The 25,955-nt window shown below is 37.2% G+C and overlaps 2 long non-coding RNA genes across 2 annotated transcripts in view; one reads left to right on the top strand and one right to left on the bottom strand.

Moving 5' to 3' along the window:
* The window catches only part of LOC132984526 (uncharacterized), an 80,045-nt gene extending 68,548 nt beyond the window's left edge, over nucleotides 1-11,497 (top strand). The window contains exon 3 of the long non-coding RNA XR_009674944.1: nucleotides 11,483-11,497. This is a non-coding gene — a long non-coding RNA (uncharacterized LOC132984526). The remainder of the gene's footprint in view (nucleotides 1-11,482) is intronic.
* On the bottom strand, nucleotides 8,886-9,384 carry LOC132984528 (uncharacterized). Its single transcript, XR_009674946.1, has 2 exons — nucleotides 9,277-9,384; nucleotides 8,886-9,234 (listed from the first exon to the last, which is right to left on the bottom strand). It is a non-coding gene; the product is annotated as an uncharacterized LOC132984528 (long non-coding RNA).
* Nucleotides 11,498-25,955: the final 14,458 nt, after the last annotated feature.

Raw genomic sequence — 25,955 nt, 5'->3', positions numbered from 1 at the left:
TCTTTCTGTCTTCAAGGAAATCAGTGCTTAAAGGAAACAGCAGTCCAGACTCTGATTCCAGCTCCGGTGAGGTTCTGCACACAAATTGGCTGTCTGATTCGTTTAATGGGTAATTACCACACAATACCAAATCAGTACATTGAATTGATTTTTTTAGCTAAATACTGAAGCTACTTCTGCATATTTCTCATGAAGCACAAGAATCTAACTGACTGCAGTTTCTGCTCACACTGCTGAAATCATGTCTCACTGTTTAAGTTTCACAGTTGTACTGTGAGTATCTGTAACTTAAGAAATCAACAGGAGACACTGTGGTGCAGTGTGTGGTAAAGTTATTACATTAATGTACGAATGAACACAACACTTTTCTGCAGGATTGTTCTCTCATTCCTTATCTGCAGCTGCAGTATCCTGTTTTACCACTTTAACTTCATCATCACACCTCATTATATTGGACCGCCTGCACTTGACGCTTTTGTGAATAAGAATGGTCAAAAGACGTTTTACACGCCCCCTTTCTGTGACACGCTGAGAGCCTTAAGCAGAACGCCTGAGTTAACAGACAAAGTTCATAATCAGCTCATGCTATCAGATATCTTTATCTGGGGATTCTGGCTTTCTTAAAGAATATTAAAGAATATGTTGAACTTGCTTCAGATACAACAAATTACCCAATTTACTGATCAATAACCTAAACAGCCAAATACCGCCACCTAGTGTCTAAAGTGAGTTTTGTCTAAACTAAAGGTGTTGATGTGTTTGCACTTCAGAAATAAAAGATCTGTCTCACTTTAAAGTGATATAAGAAGGTGGAGTATTACAGAATCTTACTAAGCCACAGTCCTTTCTAACACTGAGTTAATATAAACTCTATGTATATTAAAATATACTAGCTTCTGATTTCTGCCTCTCATATTGATTCTGCTGTTTCAGTTTTCACCTGTTAGCTCACATCCCTGGCTACTACTAAGTCATTGGAAAAAGTTAATTATTGTAACCCTGTTTATGTCATGATTATATGAGAATATTTAACATTAGTTTAATTTATCAGGCTGGCCCATGTGATGACAGTTTAAAATAATCTTCAATAGAAAGTGGCAGGAACACTTTTGTCTTAAAACATAAATTCATAAAGCTGATCATATTATTGGATTCATCATGTCTTATTATATATTTTGTTTTTCCTCTTAAATAGTTCTCCTGTCTTTAAAGCAAACTTTAGAACCTGAAGTTTAGCAGAACCTGAGGACAGATCTGATTTCAGGTCTGAGGCATAAACATCACAGTAAAATTCATTATACTTTACATTTAACTCCATGATTGTTTTTCTTTATTACAGAAGATGCCCTCAGATTCAGATCCATCAACAACCCCTGACAACATGGAGGACTCATCCCCTGAACGTTTCCTGTCCTCTCTCCATGGAGTTCTTCTCAGCACAACATGTCAGACTGTTTGACAAGTCTGTGATTGAATAAATGGAATCTCTTTCAAAATTATTTTTATACATTTTTCTTGGATGCATGTTTACATTGCAATTAGATGGCACAACAGCACATCTGAACCAAAACATCCATAGTAGGTAGATACGGAAATGACTGTGAACATTAGTGGTGTGGGAAAGAACGTACCAAAACCCCACACGTGAACTGTAAAACAAAAGAAACTAATAAAAAATAAAATAATAGTAAAAGTCCAGAAGAAAGCATAAGAGAGTACAAAAACAAACAAGGACAACAAGCATACAGACAACAGACAAGACAAGAGATAAAGAGACACACACAGACTTACAAAAGGAGGGGGGGGGGGGGGGGGGGTCAAAACATGTATAATTAATCTGCTGAATATTCATCAGTCTAATTGTAGCCCATTTAATTGCTTCACAAAATTAACAAAACTATCCCAAGTCCTATGAAAGTTCAGAAGGGCACCATTTACAGAATATCTGATCTTTTCCAATTTAAGATTAGACATAATATTACGGATGATGTGAGTATGGGTGGGTGGAGCAGCATTTTTCCAGTTCAGCAGTATCAACCGCCGTGCCAATAAGGAGGAGAATGCTAGAGCCTTGCTCTGAAGAGTGGTTACAGAAATGTTTACCCGGGTCACGCCAAAAATAGCTGTTAGGGGGCAAGGAGAAATTGTTTTATTAAATAATTTAGAGAATAAATCGAAGAATGAAGACCAGAAGGGATCCAGTTTAGAACATCCCCAAAACATATGATAGAGGGTCACGGGCACTATTTTGCATCTGTCAAACAAGGGGTCTATGTCAGGGTATAATCTAGCCAAAGCAGACTTACAGTAATGCAGGCGATGTAATACTTTGAACTGGATCAAACTGTGGCATGCGCATATGGATGAAGAGTGTATATTAACAAGGGCTGCATCCCAAACATCATCTCCAATACTAAAGCCAAGCTCATCCTCCCAGCGTTGTTTTATAATAGCTAGAGGTTTATTAATTGAAATTATATATTCATATATCTTGGCAAGCCTCCCCCTTTGAGATTTTAAACATAAGGTTGCGATATGATCAAGGTGAGTTTTAGCAGGGCGAGTTGGCAAATTAGGAAATTTCTTTCTCACAAAATCTCTCACCTGCAGAAAATGAAAGAAGTGGCAGCACGGGATATTACATTTTTCTGACAGTTGGGAGAAGCTGACAAAGACATTATTTATGTATAAATGCTCAAGATTCTGTACACCCCAGACACACCAACTTTTAAAAGAAGAGGAGTGAATAGAGGGAGGAAATAAGGGGTTGCCCGAGATTGGGGAGAAAAGAGAGATGCTCTGCAGACCAAAGGCAAGTTTAAATTGTCTTCAAATCTTGAAGGAATGCCATACAACCACGTTTTGCTTGGGAACAGAGATGGGAAGAGGAAGTGATGCCCCTAAGAGAGCCGACAGAGAATAGGGACGGCAAAGGGAAGCCTCAACGTTGACCCACGCAGGGTGGTTCACATTATTAGAGGGAAGAAGCCAAGAAGACATGCTACTTAGGTTGGCTGCCCAATAATATAGTAGGAAGTTGGGGGAGGAAGACCCCCAAGGCATTTTGGCCTCTCAAGAAACTCTTTTCATATCCTTGTTGGTTTCCCACTCCAAATGAAGCCAGTAATTAGTTGCTGTAGAGTTCTAAAGAATGAATGAGAAATAAAAATGGGGAGACACTGAAATAAATAGAGAAATTTAGGGAGGGTATTCATTTTCACTGAATTAAGCTTGCCAATCAAAGAGAGCGGGAGAGCAGCCCAACGTGCAAAGTCTGATTTGCAGCGCTCAAGGAGAGGAGCAAAATTTGCTTGATAAAGTTTAGAGTAAGACTGAGTAATAGTCACACCAAGGTATTTGAAGGCATCCTTCACAATCTTGAAGGGTATATTTATTTGGGGGGAGGAGAGGAGAATTAAGGGGAAATATTCACTTTTATGTAAGTTCAGCTTGTAACCCGAAATAGCTCCAAAAGCATCGAGCAAGGAAAAGACATGAGGGAGGGTGGTGTCGGGGTTTGTAAAAAAAAGAAAAAAGAAAAGGTAATCCCACTCGACGCGGTCAAAAGCTTTTTCCGCATCGAGAGAAATTATAGCTTCCGAACTAGAGTGCTGGGAGGGAGTTTGTAAGATGTTAAGCAGTCGTCGCACATTAGAAAATAGTTGTCTATTACAGATAAAGCCAGTCTGATCATTGGCTATAACGGACGGGAGGACCACTTCTAAGTGGAGTCCAATAGCTTTCGCAATAATTTTTAAATCTTGATTGAGAAGACTTATGGGACGAAATGAGGAGCAGCACAGGGGGTCTTTGTCCTTTTTCAGTAAGAGCGAAATGGTGGCGTGATATAAAGTCGGGGGCAGAGTTTTAGCCTGAAAAGATTCAATGTACATTGCGTGTAAAAGGGGCACAAGTTCGTCAGAGAATTTTTTATAAAAATTGGCAGGAAAACCATCTGGCTCTGCAGCCTTCCCGCTCTGCAGTGAGAAGATGGATGTTTTTATGATTTCAGGGGTGACAGTTTCCTCTAGTGATGCAACATAATCTGGATTCAGTTGAGGAATGTTTAAATCCTTGAAGAAATTCACAAATAGATCTGGGTTAAGCTGAGAATCAGAGGTGTATAATTCTGAATAAAAACATTTGAACTCACTATTGATGCGCTTGTGATCTGAAGTTATAACGCCAGAGGAAGTTTTAATGGCAGAAATGGAGAGGCTGCTTTTTGGTGAAGCTGGTGAGCTAAAAGTCTGGTGGGTTTATCTCCATCCTCAAATAGTCTCTGCCGAGTTTTCAGGAGAGATTCCTTTGCACGCTGAGTTGTTAAAAGGACAAATTCAGTTTGTGTGGCAATTCTATCCTTACGAAGCGCAGGTGTAGGATTTACTGCAAATTGTTGGTCTAGGTCAGGCATGGGCAAACTACGGCTCGCGGGCCATATACGGCCCGTTGGGCTTTTTAATCCGGCCCGCCGAACTTGTCCAAATTATATTATTATTAAAGAAAATTTTATTATAATTAAACCTCGTTCGTTTTCCCCTGTAATGCCCCAACGTAAGTTTCCCCAATAGATGGCGCACTTCAGAGTGTGGTGTATTACGCCCTTCTTCACTTTTTCGCTTTGCCCTATGAACCCGTATGAGCCCTTCTGTAAAAATGAGCGGATCAAAGAAAAGAAAAGTGGACAGTGAATGCCGAGTGTTTAATACGGAGTGGACAACTAAATATTTTTTCACTGAAGTCCGATCAAAGGCTGTATGCCTGATATGCCAAGAAACTGTCGCAGTTTTCAAAGAGTACAGTATCAGCCGTCACTTTGCAACGAAGCATGCTAACTACGCTAGCAAGCAGTCCACGCAAGAACGGGCGGCTGCGGCGCAGAGGTTGAAGGCTAATTTACAGACTCAGCAACATTTTTTTCACCAACAAACTGCGATTCAAGAGTCAACTACCAAGGCAAGTTTTTTGCTGGCATTCAAATTAGCAAAGGCTAGCAAGCCTTTCTCCGAAGGCAAGTTTTTAAAAGAATGCATGGTAGAGACAGCAGGTCTCTTGTGTCCGGAGAGCCAAGGCCAGTTTGAAAAAATCTGTTTATCACGCAGGACTGTGACTCGCTGTGTGGAACTGATTGACGAAGATATAGCCAGCGAATTAAACAAAAAGGCTGAGTCCTTTAAGTTATATTCACTAGCGCTGGATGAAAGTAATGACGTGAAAGACACTGCTCAGCTCCTAATTTTTATCTGAGGGATTAATGACAGTTTTGAGATAACAGAGGAGTTTTTGACCATGGAGTCCCTGAAAGGAAAAACGCGAGGAGAGGACTTGTATAACCAGGTGTCTGCTGTCATCGAGAGAATGAAGCTACCTTGGAGTAAACTTGCCAATGTCACAACGGATGGATCGCCAAATTTAACTGGAAAACATGTTGGGCTGCTGAAAAGAATCCAGGATAAAGTGAAAGAGGAAAACCCTGACCAGGATGTTATTTTCCTTCACTGCATCATCCATCAGGAATCTCTATGTAAGTCTGTATTGCAGCTTAATCATGTCGTGAATCCAGTTGTAAAACTTGTTAACTTTATACGAGCAAGGGGACTTCAGCATCGTCAGTTTATTATGTTCCTGGAGAAAACTGATGCGGATCATCAGGACTTACTGTACCACTCTCGTGTCCGCTGGTTAAGTTTGGGCAAAGTGTTTCAACGAGTGTGGGAGCTGAAAGAGGAGATCAGCGCATTTTTGGAGTTAATGGGGAAATCCGACAAATTTCCTGAGCTAAGCGACAAGAACTGGCTTTGTGACTTTGCATTTACTGTGGACATATTTTCACACATGAATGAGCTGAATGTGAAACTACAGGGGAAAGATCAGTTTGTGCACGACATGTACAAAAATGTTAGAGCCTTCAAATCCAAGCTAACTTTATTCTCCAGACAAATTGCAAACAAATCTTTCGCTCATTTCCCCACACTTGCCATGCAGAAAGAGGCGACGCGAAATGCAAAGAAATACAGCAAATCCCTTGACGACCTGCACGGAGAATTCTGCCGTCGGTTTTCTGATTTTGAAAACATTTAAAAGTCACTTCAGCTGGTGTCCTGTCACCTGTCAGAAGACCCTGAAACAGCACCACAGGAGCTGCAATTGGAACTGATCGATCTTCAGTCTGACTCCGTCTTAAAGGAGAAGTTCAACTCTCTTAAACTGAATGACTTTTATGCTTCACTTAACGAAGCCACGTTTCCAAACCTCCGGAGGACGGCACAGAAGATGCTGACTTTGTTTGGCTCGACCTACGTATGTGAGCAGACATTCAGCGTCATGAACATCAACAAAGCCCCTCACAGATCCAAGTTAACTGACCAACACCTTGGATCTATCCTGAGAATTACCACTACAAAACTAACTCCAGACTTTAATGCACTGGCAAAAACTTGAGGTTTTCTCACGTAAAGCAATTTCAAGTTTGAGGGGCGCATGATCTGCGATGACAATGCTTTGATAGTCACAGGCTGTCATCGAGCCCAGTAAAAAGGCGTCGATAAAGAAATGGTCAATTCGCGAGTACGTTTTATGCACTTGGGAAAAAAAAGAGTAGGACCTAGAGGATGGGAATTTGAAGCGCCAAGGATCAACATAGTTATAGGTATCCAAGAATGATTTAATTACTTCAGACGATTTAGAGATGGGATAGGGTTTGATAGAGGAACGATCAAGGTTTGGGTCTAAAACCAACTTAAAGTCGCCACCCAGAATTAGGTGATGACTATCCAGGTCTGGTAGAGAACTAAATAGATGATTAAAAAAATTTACATCGTCCCAGTTAGGGGTATAAATGTTGACAAGCTCAAGAGCAGTATTATATAGAGTGCCAAAGACCATCACATACCGACCATTAGGGTCCAAAATAGAGTTAGTTACGGAGAAGGGAACATCTTTGTGGATGAGAATAGCAGTACCTCTGCTTTTATAATGAAAGTTTGAATGGAATAGCTGACCCACCTACCCCTTTCTGATCCTAAAGTGGTCTAATGTACGAAGGTGTGTTTCCTGTAAAAAGGCAACACCTGCTCCTAGGTGCTGAAGGTGCTCGAGGACTCGCTTCCTTTTAACAGGATTGTTTAGACCGTTCACATTCCAGCTGATCAAGTTAGTATTTGATTTACTTGTAAGAGTGTTTGCTGACATAGTTACCTCTCACCATGGTGAAGCAGTGACAGCAACTGGAGCCGTAGGGAGGGGTGAGGATGGGGTGGGGACCATACGTGGGGACAAACACACACATACACACAAACACAGACACAAATAAGAAATAAAGAATGAATGAATATAGAAAAAAATTGCATTTTTGTAAGGTAAAGAAAAAAAAATAATAATAAAAACTGAACATAAAGTGTAAGCGCTTCACCTCCCCAAACGGGGTGAAGGCAACACACCCTATGAAACTTTGTAACTGTATGTATATGCATATTGAGAGACACGTGTATAGCAGCATCCCACTGAATAAGTAACAAAAGAAGTGAAGCAAACCTTTGTAGATATTATAAAATAAATAAAAAAACTTCACATTACAGAATACAAACCAGGTTATCCTTATGACCAAAAATTGTGCTCTTGAGCATAGAGAGAGCATGTAGAAAGCAATTTGGATGGCAGAGAGATAAACATAGATAAATGAACAGCTTTAAACAATAGTGTAATGAAACTCAATAAAACAGACACAGTAACAGAAAGGTTGATAACAAAAAACATGTTGAATTATGGATACAAAAAAACTGTTTACAATGTAAGCCAAAAAAAAAAAAAAAAAAAAAATATATATATATATATATATATATACATATATGTATTTAGTGCATTTAACCTGTCAAACCAAATTGTAACTTGTCAACGCAGTAAAATCACACGAGCATGAAGCCAAAATAGCTCCAGAAATAGTCCCATAGCAACCACAAACCAAAGAGGGGAGGATGGGAAGTCTCTTTGGGCAGTTTGTGACCAACGAAAACAGTTGCCAGTGTGAAAGCAAAATAATTCTAGCCGACCGTAGAGGGAACACAATTTTAAAAATATATCGGGGCTACATTGTCGTGGCATAGAAAAAAATGAATGAATCATTAGCTAAGAAAAAAATAGTCGGAAACCAGACTAGTCCGAAAAACAGCTCATAAACAGTATGCTGAGCAGAAACAGTTTGTTGAAATAAATCACAACGAGTAGTGTAACTTAGCCTACCGTGTGCTGATTACACATTTGCAGTTGGACGACTCGAAACATCCTGAGAGGCAAACAGATTATGTTTAACAAGACAGCTCACCACCTGAAAGTCACATAACAGCGGTGCTAGCAGAATCCCCCGTGGTCGTCAGTGTCAGTATGTGCTTGTTAATAAAGTCCAGAGCCTCAGACGAGCTAGAGAAGCTCACCTTATCGATGTTCCACACGAAAACCAGACGAGCGGTGCTTTTGGCATGGATACAGTCTGCGAAGTCTTACGTAACTGTAGGTCAAGAAAATACTTTTATACCAAAAGTTTGCAGAAGCACTAGTAATATCAAAATCAGCAGGAGCTGCGATGAGACCGTCTAACACGCTCTCATGCTTGATCGGAAGCCCAAATGGAAATGGAATCTCATGCGTATCTTGCTATGCTTATTGGCTTTAAATGTTTAATATTAAATAAGTTTGAAGGCCATTTATCTCAGACCAGCTGTAACAAGCTGAACTCGTCTGTAAGCTTTGCTGTTGTCTTAGCTGTTGTTGGTCAAGAAGAAATTGATGTCAGTTCAAGGCCTTTTCAAATGTGAGCTATAAACTTAACTGCTAAATTATTTTACTGTGACCAACACTTTGTAGTGCTCCAGTTAATCAGAGACAGTCAATTCAGATTTAAAAAAAGTTTATTTAAACATTTTATGAAAAAAAAAACTTCAATAAACAACACCTGGCTTCATTAAACATGTGGAAAATAAGTAAGGGAGACCAACAGGTTGAACTGCTGGGACATAGGAGAAAGTATAAAAAATAATTTAACAAAGAAATCCCAACAAAAATCAAATGAAGTATAAAGATCCTGGATGATTGTTTGACTGTTAAAATATGATGGAAAAGCAAATCCAACACAACCCTCCAGCATCTGGCCTTTCAAACACAGGGCAACATCATGTAAAGAAAAATAAATTAAATATTGACCAGGATCTCTGTGTTTTATCTGTGGATGACTATGGTAGCCTTCTCACTGTTCACTGTCACAAAGCTCCAGACTCTGTCCACCTTCTCACTGTTCACTGTCACAAAGCACCAGACTCTGTCCACCTTCTTCAGTTGAGCAGACGTTGATCAGCTCCTCTGGGTGATGGCAGAGAGGACTCTTCATCTGGGAGAGCTGCTGGTGTAAGGTCATTTCTACCACAGTGGATGAGCAGGGCGTCTGGCACAGCTCTTAGTCCAAGCTCAGGTGAAAAAAGGAGGAGGTTCCTTCAAACTATGTGACCCCAGCCTGACCTCTGTAACAGGTGTTCAGACGAAGATTGAAATTTGTCATTTTTAGATTCTGTTGATTGTAAAATAGAAAAGAAAACATTACCTTTCTATTTAACATTTAGCTGGTGTATGACTCAGTGTGATTTTTATTTTTTTATTTTAGAAGACTGTATTGTTAACAATATTTTTACAATCCTACAATGATCAAAATAGCGGGATTTTTTAAAACACAGTGTGTTTAAATATTAGACTTTGAATACGGTGGTTTGTTGTACTTACACATTTCTTCATAAGACTCGTAGACCGGCAGAGCACTTTCAGCGAAGCTGGGCTGCATAAGTCATCAGGGCAGTACGCTAAATGGGCGGGGCGTGTTACCAGGGCTCCTGCCCCCGGACCCTACTGCGCAGACTCTGGCTCCAAAATTGCAAGATGGAAGCGCCCGTAAGGGGCGTATTTTGGCTTCAAGAACGTTGAGTGGGAACAGCTACAGTGCGCGCCCACTGAACTGAGCGGAGGAGAGAGGATCGAGGAGAGAGGATACATGAGAGCTGACTTTGCGGAAGTCTTTTTACTGACAGGCACGCCCCCTTATCGAATATCACTCATTGATTGGACGCTGCAGCTACTTCAATGAAACTTATCAATATCAGCAGAGTTTAATAACGGAGAAAAGACAGACATTAAAAAGACGTTAAACGGACCGTCGGACATTTAAACAGACTGTAAACATGTGTCAGTTTGTGTCTGTGATGAGCTGGGATTAAAAAAGTGTTTAACATGAGGAGTAACAACGAAATATGAAGCAGAAGTTCTATAAAATTAATATAGCCTAATAGAGTGTAGACCGATCTCTCCTGACTTTATATTTGATTGGTTTTTGATTCAGTGTTCAAATCAAATGATTGTAGCCGGTGGCACCTGAGAAGCTGCTGTTCTCTGCGAGGGTATAAAGGGGGGTAGGAAAAGAGCGGTGTTTTGGTTCCCAGCCGGAAGGGTGGTGGGAAGGTTTGGGCCCAGCACACCAGGGACGCACAGCGATATGTATTTTTGTCTAATGAAGCTATGGCCACTGTGTAATTGATGTTGAGGATATGGTTTTGTATTATGTTTATTTTGGAAATGCATTAAGGTGAACAACTAATGCTTCTATTTTCTTTGTTTTAGGGAGCCTGGCAGATTTCCTCTGCTGCTCTTACTGTGTGGGTTTTGTTTGTTTTCTTCGCTGTTGATTTTTGTTTCAGTATTTTGTTTCTAGTCCGCCTGGCATATGAGCCAGTTTTTGAGGCAAAAGATCGATGGGGTTGCCTCAGTAGGCGCATTAGTTTATTTTTTTGTTTTCTGTCTTGTTTGTTTTGTTTGTTTTAATTGTCACCACTTCCCCAGTGCAGCGTCAGGGCGGCCCATCGGAGAGGGTCAAGGTCATTTTGGTTGCGAGCTGACGGAGGATCCGATTTGAGTGTGTAAACGCCACAAGTGTGTTGCATGTCAATAGTAGTAGAGGAACTTTGGCCCCTAAAAGTTGAGATACCCCTACCCGAGGTAGAACAAAGTATAACCATATTTGTTCATAACTTGAAAATATCTAGTTTATGAAACGGATGGTTGTATAAAAATATTTTACTGCAAAATAACTTTTTTGGGATGTTTTATGCATCTTACCAAAAAACGAAAATAGGTCAAATTAGGGCTTCTCCAAAAGGGACAGCTCTAGCCTTATCACATGTATCTCTGGGAATCAGAATTTCACCAAATTTGGACAGGATGTTCACAGATAGTTATTAGTTACAATTATGCAAAGTTTTTATCAATACCATTTTAATTTTTAAAATTTTTCACATTTAAACACACATGTAGTTTAGGCGGAAATGGAAAATTTAAACAAAGATTAAAAAGGTATGTATATCAAAGTCTGTCATTTTTTAAGTAAGGACACCAAACATTAAAATATGTCAATTGTATCTTCTTTAGACTGTTATCTCAACATAAAAGCAAGTTATTTGACTTTTCACTTGACCCTATGCTGTCACCAGCCCCTAACAGGAAACTAGTGCAGCCAGGATTTCAGGCCTGGTACAATGCGGCCCTATGGATGTGTATGTGGGAGGAGGTGGCCACAAACAATAGATTAAGACTTAACAACAAGACACAATATAATTGTATTCTGTAATATATATATAATTAAACATTTTATAGTGATTCCTAATACATTTTGTCTCATATTTGATGATGACACTTGGAGTCAACTCGCTGCCTTCAGTTATATTGTCACCTATGACATTGTTTCTATTTCATTCTAAAAAAATTAAAGCATTGTCTTGACATCAGTTGTGAAATATTAATGAACTAAAAAACAGTATTGATATATATAACTTTGAGTTCTTAGAAATTAAATATACTTCATATAGTGTATTTGTATATCGGCTATACAGCCTTTTGTAGTTTTTTATGTATTTCAGTCATATAAAGATGGTGTGTAGTCACCATATCTCCTGCTTTTAAGAAGAACCCTAGTTACTCCAGAGGATACAATGGATGAAGGGATAGTTTTTATAATACCCTAAGTATGATAAAGTGTTTACAATAGCTATTTTTGTTGAATGATTTATCAGGCAACCAATGGAGCTGGGATACAAAACAATTCTTATGATGGCATGAATGTGTGTAAGGTAATTTAGGATAACAATCATGCAAACATTTTTATAAGAAACTTCTTTATACATTTATTTTACCTCATTATACATAATGACGTTTGATTTTAAATGCTAATTACAAAGGATGATTTCCACTTTTAGACAAAATGACTGTGAACCTGACAGCTTAACACCTTGCAACTAAAAACGTTTGTGTCACACTAAGCATCCCCTGGAGACAAAGTTTGACCTCTTACCACACAGGAGCTTTAAGAAAATAATTGCTGCAGAAAATAACCATCAACAAATTCAACCGACCAACCAACATCACAAACAAATCAAGACACCACAACTAAATCAAGACACGACAACTAAATCAAGACACCATAACTAAATCAATACACCACAACTAAATCAAGACACCACAACTAAATCAAGACATCACAACCAAATCAAGACATCACAACCAAATCAAGACACAATAACTAACACAAGACACCACAACTAAATCAAGACACCACAACCAAATCAAGACATCACAACCAAATCAAGACATCACAACCAAATCAAGACACCACAACCAAATCAAGATATCACAACTAAATCACGACGCAATAACTAAATAAAGACATCACAACCAAATCAAGACATCACAACCAAATCAATCAAGACATCACAACTAAATCAAGACACCATAACTAAATCAAGACATCACAACCAAATCAAGACACAATAACTAAATCAAGACATCACAACCAAATCAAGACACAATAACTAACACAAGACACCACAACTAAATCAAGACACCACAACCAAATCAATACACCACAACCAAATCAAGACACCACAACCAAATCAAGACATCACAACCAAATCAAGACACCACAACCAAATCAAGACATCACAACTAAATCACGACGCGATAACTAAATCAAGACATCACAACCAAATCAAGACATCACAACCAAATCAATCACGACATCACAACTAAATCAAGACACCATAACTAAATCAAGACATCACAACCAAATCAAGACATCACAACCAAATCAAGACACAATAACTAAATCAAGACATCACAACCAAATCAAGACATCACAACCAAATCAAGACACCATAACGAAATCAAAACATCACAACCAAATCAAGACACCATAACTAGATCAAGAAACCACAACTAAATCAAGACACCATAACTAAATCAAGACATCATAACCAAATCAAGACACCACAACTAAATCGAGGAATCACAGCTAAATCATGACATCAAAACTAAATCAAGACACCACAACCAAATCAAGACACCACAACCAAATCAAGCCATCACAACTAAATCAAGACACCATAACCAAATCAAAACATCACAACGAAATCAAGACACCACAACTAAATCAAGACACAATAACTAAATCAAGACATCATAACCAAATCAAGACACCACAACTACATCAAGACACCACAACTAAATCAATACACCACAACTAAATCAAGACACCACAACCAAATCAAGACACCACAACTAAATCAAGACACCACAACTAAATCAAGACATCACAACCAAATCAAGACATCACAACCAAATCAAGACACCATAACCAAATCAAGACACCACAACTAAATAAAGACATTACAACCAAATCAAGACATCACAACCAAATCAAGACATCACAACCAAATCAAGACACAATAACTAAATCAAGACACCACAACTAAATCAAGACACCACAACCAAATCAAGACATCACAACCAAATCAAGACATCTCAACTAAATCAAGACACAATAACTAAAACAAGACACAATAACTAAACCAAGACACCACAACTAAATCAAGACATCACAACCAAATCAAGACATCACAACCAAATCAAGACACCACAACTAAATCAAGACACAATAAATAAACCAAGACAAAATAACTAAACCAAGACACCACAACCAAATCAAGACATCACAAACAAATCAAGACATCACAACCAAATCAAGACACAATAACTAAATCAAGACACCACAACTAAATCAAGACACCATAACTAAATCAAGACATCACAACCAAATCAATCAAGACATCACAACTAAATCAAGACATCATAAATAAATCAAGACATCACAACCAAATCAAGACATCACAACCAAATCAATACATCACAACTAAATCAAGACACAATAACTAAATCAAGACATCACAACCAAACCAAGACACCACAACCAAATCAAGACACCATAACTAAATCAAGCCATCAAAACAAAATCAATCAAGACATCACAGCTAAATCAAGACACCATAACTAAATCAAGACATCAAAACCAAATCAAGACACCATACCTAAATCAAGACATCACAACTAAATCAAGACATCACAACCAAATCAAGACACCACAACTAAATCAAGACACCATAACCAAATCAAGACATCACAACTACATCAAGACACCACAACCAAATCAAGACATCACAACCAAATCAAGACACCACAACTAAATCAAGACACCACAACCAAATCAAGACACCATAACTAAATCAAGACACCACAACTAAATCAAGACACCACAACCAAATCAAGACATCACAACCAAATCAAAACACCATAACCAAATCAAGACACCACAACTAAAACAAGACACCACAACCAGATCAAGACATCACAACCAAATTAAGACACCATAACCAAATCAACACAACACAACTAAATCAAGACACAATAAATAAACCAAGACAAAATAACTAAACCAAGACACCACAACCAAATCAAGACATCACAAACAAATCAAGACATCACAACCAAATCAAGACAAAATAACTAAATCAAGACACCACAACTAAATCAAGACACCATAACTAAATCAAGACATCACAACCAAATCAATCAAGACATCACAACTAAATCAAGACATCATAACTAAATCAAGACATCACAACCAAATCAATACATCACAACTAAATCAAGACACAATAACTAAATCAAGACATCACAACCAAATCAAGACATCACAACCAAATCATCAAGACACCACAACTAAATCAAGACACCATAACTAAATCAAGCCATCACAACTAAATCAAGACATCACAACCAAATAAAAACACCACAACTAAATCAAGACATCACAACTAAATCAAGCCATCACAACTAAATCAAGACACCATAACTAAATCAAGACATCACAACTAAATCATGACATCACAACTAAATCAAGACACCACAACTAAATCAAGACATCACAACTAAATCAAGCCATCACAACTAAATCAAGACACCATAACTAAATCAAGACATCACAACTAAATCATGACATCACAACTAAATCAAGACACCACAACTAAATCAAGACATCACAACTAAATCAAGACACCATAACCAAATCAAAACATCACAACCAAATCAAAACATCACAACCAAATCAAGACACCACAACTAAATCAAGACACCATAACTAAATCAAGACATCACAACCAAATCAAGACATCACAACTAAATCAAGACATCACAACCAAATCAATCAAGACATCACAACCAAATCAAGACATCATAACTAAATCAAGCCATCACAACTAAATCAAGACATCACAACTAAATCAAGACACCATAACTAAATCAAGCCATCACAACTAAATCAAGACATCACAACCAAATCAAAACAATACAAATAAATCAAAACATCACAACTAAATCAAACCATCACAACCAAATCAAGACACCATAACTAAATCAAGACATCACAACTAAATCAAGACACATTAACTAAATCAAGACATCACAACTAAATCAAGACATCACAACCAAATCAAGACACCATAACTAAATCAAGCCATCACAACTAAATCAAGACATCACAACCAAATCAATCAAGACATCACAACCAAATCAAGACACCATAACTAAATCAAGCCATCACAACTAAATCAAGACATCACAACCAAATCAAGACACCATAACTAAATCAAGCCATCACAACTAAATCAAGACATCACAACCAAATCAAAACAATACAAATAAATCAAAACATCACAACTAAATCAAACCATCACAACTAAATCAAGACATCACAACCAAATCAAGACACCATAACTAAATCAAGACATCACAACTAAATCATGACATCACAACCAAATCAAGACACCACAACCAAATCAATCAAGACATAACAGCTAAATCAAGACATCACAACCAAATCAAGACATCACAACCAAATCAATCAAGACATCACAACTAAATCAAGACATCACAACCAAATCAAGACACCATAACTAAATCAAGCCATCACAACCAAATCAAGACATCACAACCAAATCAATCAAGACATCACAACCAAATCAAGACACCATAACTAAATCAAGCCATCACAACTAAATCAAGACATCACAACCAAATCAAGACACCATAACTAAATCAAGCCATCACAACTAAATCAAGACATCACAACCAAATCAAAACAATACAAATAAATCAAAACATCACAACTAAATCAAACCATCACAACTAAATCAAGACATCACAACCAAATCAAGACACCATAACTAAATCAAGACATCACAACTAAATCATGACATCACAACCAAATCAAGACACCACAACCAAATCAATCAAGACATAACAGCTAAATCAAGACATCACAACCAAATCAAGACATCACAACCAAATCAATCAAGACATCACAACTAAATCAAGACACAATAACTAAATCAAGACACCCTAACCAAATCAAGACACCACAACCAAATCAAGACATCATAACTAAATCAAGACATCACAACCAAATCAAGACATCACAACCAAATCAATACATCACAACTAAATCAAGACACCATAACTAAATCAAGACACAACTAAATCAAGACATCACAAACAAATCCAGACACAATAACTAAATCAAGACACCACAACTAAATCAAGACATCACAACCAAATCAATCAAGACATCACAACTAAATCACGACACAATAACTAAATCAAGACATCACAACCAAATCAAGACATCACAACCAAATCAATCAAGACATCACAACTAAATCACGACACAATAACTAAATCAAGACATCACAACCAAATCAAGACATCACAACTAAATCAAGACATCATAACTAAATCAAGACATCACAACCAAATCAAGACATCACAACCAAATCAAGACATCACAACTAAATCAAGACATCACAACCAAATCAAGACACCATAACTAAATCAAGCCATCACAACTAAATCAAGACATCACAACCAAATCAAAACAATACAAATTAATCAAAACATCACAACTAAATCAAACCATCACAACTAAATCAAGACATCACAACCAAATCAAGACACCATAACTAAATCAAGACATCACAACTAAATCATGACATCACAACCAAATCAAGACACCACAACCAAATCAAGACACCACAACCAAATCAAGACATCACAACCAAATCAAGACATCACAACTAAATCAAGACATCACAACCAAATCAAGACATCACAACCAAATCAAGACATCACAACTAAATCAAGACATCACAACCAAATCAAGACATCTCAACTAAATCAAGACATCATAACCAAATCAATCAAGACATCACAGCTAAATCATGATACCATAACTAAATCAAGACATCACAACCAAATCAAGACACCATAACTAAATCAAGACATCACTACTAAATCAAGACATCACAACCAAATCAAGACATCACAACCAAATCAAGAAATCACAACCAAATCAATCAAGACATCACAACTAAATCAAGACACAATAACTAAATCAAGACATCACAACCAAATCAAGACATCACAACCAAATCAATCAAGACATCACAACTAAATCAAGACACCATAACTAAATCAAGACATCACAACTAAATCAAGACATCACAACTAAATCATGACATCACAACCAAATCAAGACACCACAACCAAATCAATCAAGACATAACAGCTAAATCAAGACATCACAACCAAATCAAGACATCACAACCAAATCAATCAAGACATCACAACCAAATCAAGACACCATAACTAAATCAAGCCATCACAACCAAATCAAGACATCACAACCAAATCAATCAAGACATCACAACCAAATCAAGACACCATAACTAAATCAAGCCATCACAACTAAATCAAGACATCACAACCAAATCAAGACATCACAACTAAATCAAGACATCACAACCAAATCAAGACATCTCAACTAAATCAAGACATCATAACCAAATCAATCAAGACATCACAGCTAAATCATGATACCATAACTAAATCAAGACATCACAACCAAATCAAGACACCATAACAAAATCAAGACATCACTACTAAATCAAGACATCACAACCAAATCAAGACATCACAACCAAATCAAGAAATCACAACCAAATCAATCAAGACATCACAACTAAATCAAGACATCACATGTCTTGATAACTAAATCAAGACATCACAACCAAATCAAGACATCACAACCAAATCAATCAAGACATCACAACTAAATCAAGACACCATAACTAAATCAAGACATCACAACTAAATCAAGACATCACAACTAAATCATGACATCACAACCAAATCAAGACACCACAACCAAATCAATCAAGACATAACAGCTAAATCAAGACATCACAACCAAATCAAGACATCACAACCAAATCAATCAAGACATCACAACCAAATCAAGACACCATAACTAAATCAAGCCATCACAACCAAATCAAGACATCACAACCAAATCAATCAAGACATCACAACCAAATCAAGACACCATAACTAAATCAAGCCATCACAACTAAATCAAGACATCACAACCAAATCAAGACACCATAACTAAATCAAGCCATCACAACTAAATCAAGACATCACAACCAAATAAAAACAATACAAATAAATCAAAACATCACAACTAAATCAAACCATCACAACTAAATCAAGACATCACAACCAAATCAAGACACCATAACTAAATCAAGACATCACAACTAAATCATGACATCACAACCAAATCAAGACACCACAACCAAATCAATCAAGACATAACAGCTAAATCAAGACATCACAACCAAATCAAGACATCACAACCAAATCAATCAAGACATCACAACTAAATCAAGACACAATAACTAAATCAAGACACCATAACCAAATCAAGACACCACAACCAAATCAAGACATCATAACTAAATCAAGACATCACAACCAAATCAAGACATCACAACCAAATCAATACATCACAACTAAATCAAGACACCATAACTAAATCAAGACACAACTAAATCAAGACATCACAAACAAATCAAGACACAATAACTAAATCAAGACACCACAACTAAATCAAGACACCACAACCAAATCAAGACATCACAACCAAATCAAGACATCACAACCAAATCAAGACATCACAACCAAATCAATCAAGACATCACAACTAAATCACGACACAATAACTAAATCAAGACATCACAACCAAATCAAGACATCACAACTAAATCAAGACATCATAACTAAATCAAGACATCACAACCAAATCAAGACATCACAACCAAATCAAGACATCACAACTAAATCAAGACACAATAACTAAATCAAGACATCACAACCAAATCAAGATATCACAACCAAATCAAGACATCACAACCAAATCAAGACATCACAACCAAATCAAGACACCATAACTAAATCAAGCCATCACAACTAAATCAAGACATCACAACCAAATCAAAACAATACAAATTAATCAAAACATCACAACTAAATCAAACCATCACAACTAAATCAAGACATCACAACCAAATCAAGACACCATAACTAAATCAAGACATCACAACTAAATCATGACATCACAACCAAATCAAGACACCACAACCAAATCAAGACACCACAACCAAATCAAGACATCACAACCAAATCAAGACATCACAACTAAATCAAGACATCACAACCAAATCAAGACATCACAACCAATTCAAGACATCACAACTAAATCAAGACATCACAACCAAATCAAGACATCTCAACTAAATCAAGACATCATAACCAAATCAATCAAGACATCACAGCTAAATCATGATACCATAACTAAATCAAGACATCACAACCAAATCAAGACACCATAACTAAATCAAGACATCACTACTAAATCAAGACATCACAACCAAATCAAGACATCACAACCAAATCAAGAAATCACAACCAAATCAATCAAGACATCACAACTAAATCAAGACACAATAACTAAATCAAGACATCACAACCAAATCAAGACATCACAACCAAATCAATCAAGATATCACAACTAAATCAAGACACCATAACTAAATCAAGACATCACACCCAAATCAATCAAGACATTACAACTAAATCAAGACACCATAACTAAATCAAGACATCACAACTAAATCAAGACATCATAACTAAATCAAGACATCACAACCAAATCAAGACATCACAAACAAATCAATACATCACAACTAAATCAAGACACAATAACTAAATCAAGACATCTCAACCAAATCAAGACACCATAACTAAATCAAGCCATCACAACTAAATCAAGACATCACAACCAAATCAAGACACCATAACTAAATCAAGCCTTCACAACTGAATCAAGACATCACAACCAAATCAAAACAATACAACTAAATCAAAACATCACAACTAAATCAAGACATCACAACCAAATCAAGACATCACAAACAAATCAAGACATCACAACTAAATCAAGACACAATAACTAAATCAAGACATCACAACCAAATCAAGACACCACAACCAAATCAATCAAGACATCACAACTGAATCAAGACATCACAACCAAATCAAGCCATCACAACTAAATCAAGACATCACAACCAAATCAAGACACCATAACTAAATCAAGCCATCACAACTAAATCAAGACATCACAACCAAATAAAAACACCACAACTAAATCAAGCCATCACAACTAAATCAAGACACCATAACTAAATCAAGACATCACAACTAAATCATGACATCACAACTAAATCAAGACACCACAACTAAATCAAGACATCACAACTAAATCAAGACACCATAACCAAATCAAAACATCACAACCAAATCAAGACACCATAACTAGATCAAGACACAATAACTAAATCAAGACATCATAACCAAATCAAGACACCACAACTAAATCAAGACATCACAGCTAAATCATGACATCACAAATAAATCAAGACACCACAACCAAATCAATCAATCAATCAACTTTTATTTGTATAGCGTCAACTCATAACAAGTGTTATCTCTAGACACTTTACAAGAAGCAGGTAAAATACCTTACTCATTGTCTGTTAACATTACAAAAGAGCAGGTAAAAAGACCTTACTCATTGTTATGTTACAAAAAGCAGGTAAAAGACCTTACTTATTGCTATGTTACAAAGATCTGGCCTATCCATCATGAGCACTTTAGCAAAGCAGCAAAAGTTACAGTGGTAAGAAAAAACTGCCTTATTAAAAGGCAGAAATCTTTGGCCGGATCCCCGGCTCATGACGAAACAGTCTTCACAGGCCTAGACTGCGCCGGGCTTGGAAAGGGATAGGGGGAGAGATGGGATAAGATGCAGGAAGAGGGATAGAGAGCAAGGGGGTGGGGGGAGGTAGACCGTCCATCAGCAATCCGGTGGGGAGGGGGTAGTGGTGGGGTGGGGGTTGTTCTGGCAAGCCATCAACCGACAATCTTGAGGAGCCTAGGAGAGCTCAAGAGCTCCCAGGAAAGTAGGTGGTTAGTGACTGAGATTTACAGATAGATACATGCAGTAATATGATGTACTGTATATGCAGAGAAAGAGAGAGAGAGAGAGAGAGAGAGAGAGGAGCTCAGGGTGCCAGTTCCCCCGGTAGTCTAAGCCTATAGCAGCATAACTAAGAGCTGGTCTACACCAGGACCAGCCCTAACTATAAGATTTATCAAAAAGGAAAGTTTTAAGTCTAATCTTAAAAATACAGACTGTGTCTGCCTCCCGGACCCCGGCTGGAAGGCGGTTCCAGAGGAGAGGAGCCCGATAACTGAAGGCTTTACCCCCCATAGTACACTTGGAGACTGTAGGTACCACCAGCAAGCCTGCACTCCGGGACCGCAACGCTCTCGAGGGACAGTACGGCACTAGTAGCTCCTTCAGGTAAGATGGTGCCTGGCCATTTAGAGCTTTGTAGGTGAGAAGAAGGATCTTGAATTGTATTCTAGACTGTATAGGGAGCCAGTGCAGAGAAGCCAGGACAGGAGTAATGTGGTCCCATTTAATCAAGACACCACAATCAAATCAAGACATCACAACTAAATCAAGACACATTAACTAAATCAAGACATCACAACCAAATCAAGACATCACAACCAAATCAATCAAGACATCACAACTAAATCAAGACATCACAACTAAATCAAGACATCACAACCAAATCAAGACACCACAACTAAATCAAGACACCATAACTAAATCAAGACATCACAACTACATCAAGACACCACAAACAAATCAAGACATCACAACCAAATCAAGACACCATAACCAAATCAAGATACCATAACCAAATCAAGACACCACAACTAAATCAAGACACCACAACCAGATCAAGACATCACAACCAAATCAAGACATCACAACCAAATCAAGACACCACAATTAAATCAAGACACCACAACCAAATCAAGACATCACAAACAAATCAAGACATCACAACCAAATCAAGACACCATAACTAAATCAAGCCTTCACAACTAAATCAAGACATCACAACCAAATCAAAACAATACAACTAAATCAAAACATCACAACGAAATCAAGCCATCACAACTACATCAAGACATCACAACCAAATCAAGACACAATAACTAAATCAAGACACCACAACTAAATCAAGACACCACAACAAAATCAAGACATCACAACCAAATCAAGACATCACAACTAAATCAAGACACAATAACTAAAACAAGACACAATAACTAAACCAAGACACCACAACTAAATCAAGACATCACAACCAAATCAAGACATCACAACCAAATCAAGACACCACAACCAAATCAATCAAGACACAATAACTAAATCAAGACATCACAACTAAATCAAGACATCACAACCAAATCAAGACACCACAACTAAATCAAGACACCATAACCAAATCAAGACATCACAACTACATCAAGACACCACAACCAAATCAAGACATCACAACCAAATCAAGACACCACAACTAAATCAAGACACCACAACCAAATCAAGACACCATAACTAAATCAAGACACCACAACTAAATCAAGACACCACAACCAAATCAAGACATCACAACCAAATCAAGACACCATAACCAAATCAAGACACCACAACTAAATCAAGACACCACAACCAGATCAAGACATCACAACCAAATCAAGACATCACAACTAAATCAAGACACCACAACAAAATCAAGACATCACAACCAAATCAAGACACCACAACCAAATCAATCAAGACATCACAACTAAATCAAGACATCACAAACAAATCAAGACATCACAACTAAATCAAGACATCACAACCAAATCAAGACACCATAACTAAATCAAGCCATCACAACTAAATCAAGACATCACAACGAAATAAAAACACCATAACTAAATCAAGACATCACAACTAAATCAAGCCATCACAACTAAATCAAGACACCATAACTAAATCAAGACATCACAACTAAATCATGACATCACAACTAAATCAAGACACCACAACTAAATCAAGACATCACAACCAAATCAAGACACCATAACTAAATCAAGCCATCACAACCAAATCAAGACACCATAACTAAATCAAGACATCACAAACAAATCAATCAAGACATCACAGCTAAATCAAGACACCATAACTAAATCAAGACATCACAACCAAATCAAGACAACATAACTAAATCAAGACATCACAACTAAATCAAGACATCACAACCAAATCAAGACACCACAACTAAATCAAGACACCATAACTAAATCAAGACATCACAACTACATCAAGACACCACAAACAAATCAAGACATCACAACCAAATCAAGACACCATAACCAAATCAAGACACCACAACTAAATCAAGACACCACAACCAAATCAAGACACCATAACTAAATCAAGACATCACAACTAAATCAAGACATCACAACCAAATCAAGACACCACAACTAAATCAAGACACCATAACTAAATCAAGACACCACAACTAAATCAAGACACCACAACTAAATCAAGACATCACAAACAAATCAAGACACCATAACCAAATCAAGATACCATAACCAAATCAAGACACCACAACTAAATCAAGACACCACAACCAGATCAAGACATCACAACCAATTCAAGACATCACAACTAAATCAAGACACCACAACCAAATCAAGACATCACAACTAAATCAAGACACCATAACCAAATCAAGACATCACAACTACATCAAGACACCACAACCAAATCAAGACATCACAACCAAATCAAGACACCACAACTAAATCAAGACACCACAACCAAATCAAGACACCATAACTAAATCAAGACACCACAACTAAATCAAGACACCACAACCAAATCAAGACATCACAACCAAATCAAGACACCATAACCAAATCAAGACACCACAACTAAATCAAGACACCATAACCAAATCAAGACACCACAACTAAATCAAGACACCACAACCAAATCAATCAAGACACAATAACTAAATCAAGACATCACAACTAAATCAAGACATCACAACCAAATCAAGACACCACAACTAAATCAAGACACCATAACCAAATCAAGACATCACAACTACATCAAGACACCACAACCAAATCAAGACATCACAACCAAATCAAGACACCACAACTAAATCAAGACACCACAACAAAATCAAGACATCACAACCAAATCAAGACACCACAACCAAATCAATCAAGACATCACAACTAAATCAAGACATCACAACTAAATCAAGACATCACAACTAAATCAAGACATCACAACCAAATCAAGACACCATAACTAAATCAAGCCATCACAACTAAATCAAGACATCACAACGAAATAAAAACACCATAACTAAATCAAGACATCACAACTAAATCAAGCCATCACAACTAAATCAAGACACCATAACTAAATCAAGACATCACAACTAAATCATGACATCACAACTAAATCAAGACACCACAACTAAATCAAGACATCACAACCAAATCAAGACACCATAACTAAATCAAGCCATCACAACCAAATCAAGACACCATAACTAAATCAAGACATCACAACCAAATCAATCAAGACATCACAGCTAAATCAAGACACCATAACTAAATCAAGACATCACAACCAAATCAAGACAACATAACTAAATCAAGACATCACAAATAAATCAAGAAATAACAACCAAATCAAGACACCACAACTAAATCAAGACACCATAACTAAATCAAGACATCACAACTACATCAAGACACCACAAACAAATCAAGACATCACAACCAAATCAAGACACCATAACCAAATCAAGACACCACAACTAAATCAAGACACCACAACCAAATCAAGACACCATAACTAAATCAAGACATCACAGCTAAATCAAGACACCATAACTAAATCAAGACATCACAACCAAATCAAGACAACATAACTAAATCAAGACATCACAAATAAATCAAGAAATAACAACCAAATCAAGACACCACAACTAAATCAAGACACCATAACCAAATCAAGATACCATAACCAAATCAAGACATCACAACTAAATCAAGACACCACAACCAGATCAAGACATCACAACCAATTCAAGACATCACAACTAAATCAAGACACCACAACCAAATCAAGACATCACAACCAA

Source organism: Labrus mixtus, chromosome 12 (assembly GCF_963584025.1).
Source record: "Labrus mixtus chromosome 12, fLabMix1.1, whole genome shotgun sequence".
NCBI classification, from domain to species: domain Eukaryota; kingdom Metazoa; phylum Chordata; class Actinopteri; order Labriformes; family Labridae; genus Labrus; species Labrus mixtus.
The sequence above is the reverse complement of the archived record's forward strand: the minus strand, read 5'-3'. Positions and strand labels throughout refer to the sequence as shown.